The following is a 2,529-nucleotide window of genomic DNA, read 5'->3' as shown; positions in this document are numbered from 1 at the left end:
TTAGGAATTTTTCTTTTTATTTTAATTCTTCTAAATATTTATTTCAATTTTTTTAAATACTGCCGTTTTTTGTTCAGTTTACGGTTAATTTATAATACAGTACAAGTTCTTATGAACTTATTGTATCGATGATTTTGATTTAACTGCTATTTTTTAGGTTTAAAAGGATAAGTATTGAGCAAGTTTCGTTGTATACAATTTTGTTTAAGTTATTCAAGCCGTTACAATAATTAGTTATTAAACATCTTTGAGTTCAACGTAAAAGATATATTTTTAGTTTTTTGTACAAGTTTGATGAAAATATCAATTTAACTTTATTACACTGCACAGGGTGTTTTTTTTTTTGAATTTATCGTAGCCTAAAATAATTAAGTGTTAAGTTAAACTCAGGGTTAGTGCGTATCAGGCTAAATCAGTATTTTGAAAAAAAAATGCAAATATTAGTTGTTTCAGTTTTTTTGCTGGAAAATTTTAGTATTTCAGTTAAGATCATTTCAAATGCTTCGAAACTTCTGAAAAAAAAAAATTGATAATATTTTTTTTAGAGTAAATCTTATTAAGGTGTGAATTTATTTCTAAGTATAAATTTAGTTATTAAAAGCAAAATCAGTCAGTATTTGTAAACACAAATGAAAAACAAATTAGATTTTGTTTCTAATTTACAGACTTATTCAGAGTTCTGTTTTAATAAAAACTTTTTGATCATTAATGTAATATATAATTGACAAAATTAAATATTATTTGACACGAACCCTGTATATGCGTGATGTGTAGTAGATGGAACCAAGCCCCATAGTTTGATAAAAATAACAATTCATTGAAGCAGATTACAATGACCACTTAAAACTATTCTAGTTGCTGGGTAAGCGATTGATAGATGTTGAAAAATAACTTTTTAAAGATTTTATTTTCTTGAAAAGTAGTGTTTGTGAATATTTTTATTTTGTTAGTTTACTAATTAAGACCCTCGATACCCAAAACGACTTCGAAAGGGAATTTTTCTTACTTAAGTATCAGGCTAAATTTTTCTTAAAGTCGCGCATGAACCCTGCAAAGTTTATATATAAAGTTTTGTTTGAAATCATATATTTATTTCTATATTAGATCGAAAGCAAATTTTTTCAGTAATTAAAAAACTTAAGAGCTTTATTTGTGTAAAGACAATGCAAAAGTAATTTATAGTTTAATTAATATTTAACTTTAGTGTGTTTGTTAAATAATTTATTAATTACAACTGACTTTTGCATAAATAGAACAATGTAAATGTTTATCAAAACACTTAAAAATTTATTAAAGCATCGGTTTGAAGATTTGCAAACATTAAATCTGGAACTTCTAATGTAACTACTCCAAAATATAAATTTAAGCGTTTGTTATCAAAAGATCCTAACAAAACAAGTTCACTGGAATATATAATAAAAACAAATTATACAGTATTTTCTTTATTACACTAACACATGTTTCTGTGTGTCAACGGATTAACACACTTTAACGGAGATATGTAAAAAAATAAATACTGTAATGAAAGAATAGATGCTAAAGTACATGTGTTCATTAAAAATAGAAGTAACTGCTATATACTTTTATAAGTTACTGGTTAATAATAGACAAAATACATTATGTTAAATCCGACTATAAAGCTTAATATATAATACTCGTAATTATTAAGTCAAAATTAAAGTAAAAATACGAAATAAAATAACTAACAATAATAAAAACTACTTACATGAAATCAAGGAAGTACTTATTCTAAATATTTACTGGTTACTAATCATTCGAAAAAAATTCTAATAATTACGTCACGATATTAAGCTGTTATATATAAACATTAGGACAAGCTAGTTAACTTATAATACTACAAAGATAGATAATTTATTCTTTATGTTTAGAAAAAGTAGTAGAGTGCTTTAATTTAAAAAGGGAATATATAATCTATTATGAACAAAAAGTAATACTAATTACAATAGACACTAATTATTGAATTAATAAATTAAACAATAGTAAAGGTAATAAAAGCTACAGAAACATGGTATAATATATAGTTTATATTTATAGTGGTTAAATCTAAAATATAACAAAACTAGAGTTAAATACAATTAGAAACCAAATTGAATTTAAATTTTAAAAACAAAGCACAAAAATCTAACTTGTTATTAAGCTTTTAAAGCCCTGACCAATAATTAAGTTACAGCGCCATACATAAAACCACTATAACTTAAACTACACATATTTTATATAAAAAATAAATTAATTATTGTTTTAGAAAAGATCTTTTAAATATCTTAATTAAACATCTTATATAGATGTTTTAAATACTTAATAATTAAACTATGTAATAAATTACGGGTTTGTGTTATATATGAAAGCTAAAATATAAATCATAAATTAACAAGGTAATTGTATGCTAAGTACAAACCTGCAGTAAAAAAAATCTCTAGCCGTTCTATTGGTCGTAGTAGGTAAAAAAGCATGGTTTATCTGTGATTTGAATACAGGTTCCCAATTAAACTTGGAACTAAACACATAAAA

This window comes from Thalia democratica, chromosome 5 (assembly GCF_965202585.1).
Source record: "Thalia democratica chromosome 5, ktThaDemo2.hap1.1, whole genome shotgun sequence".
Taxonomy (NCBI): Eukaryota; Metazoa; Chordata; class Thaliacea; order Salpida; family Salpidae; genus Thalia; species Thalia democratica.
This window is presented reverse-complemented; position numbering follows the sequence as displayed.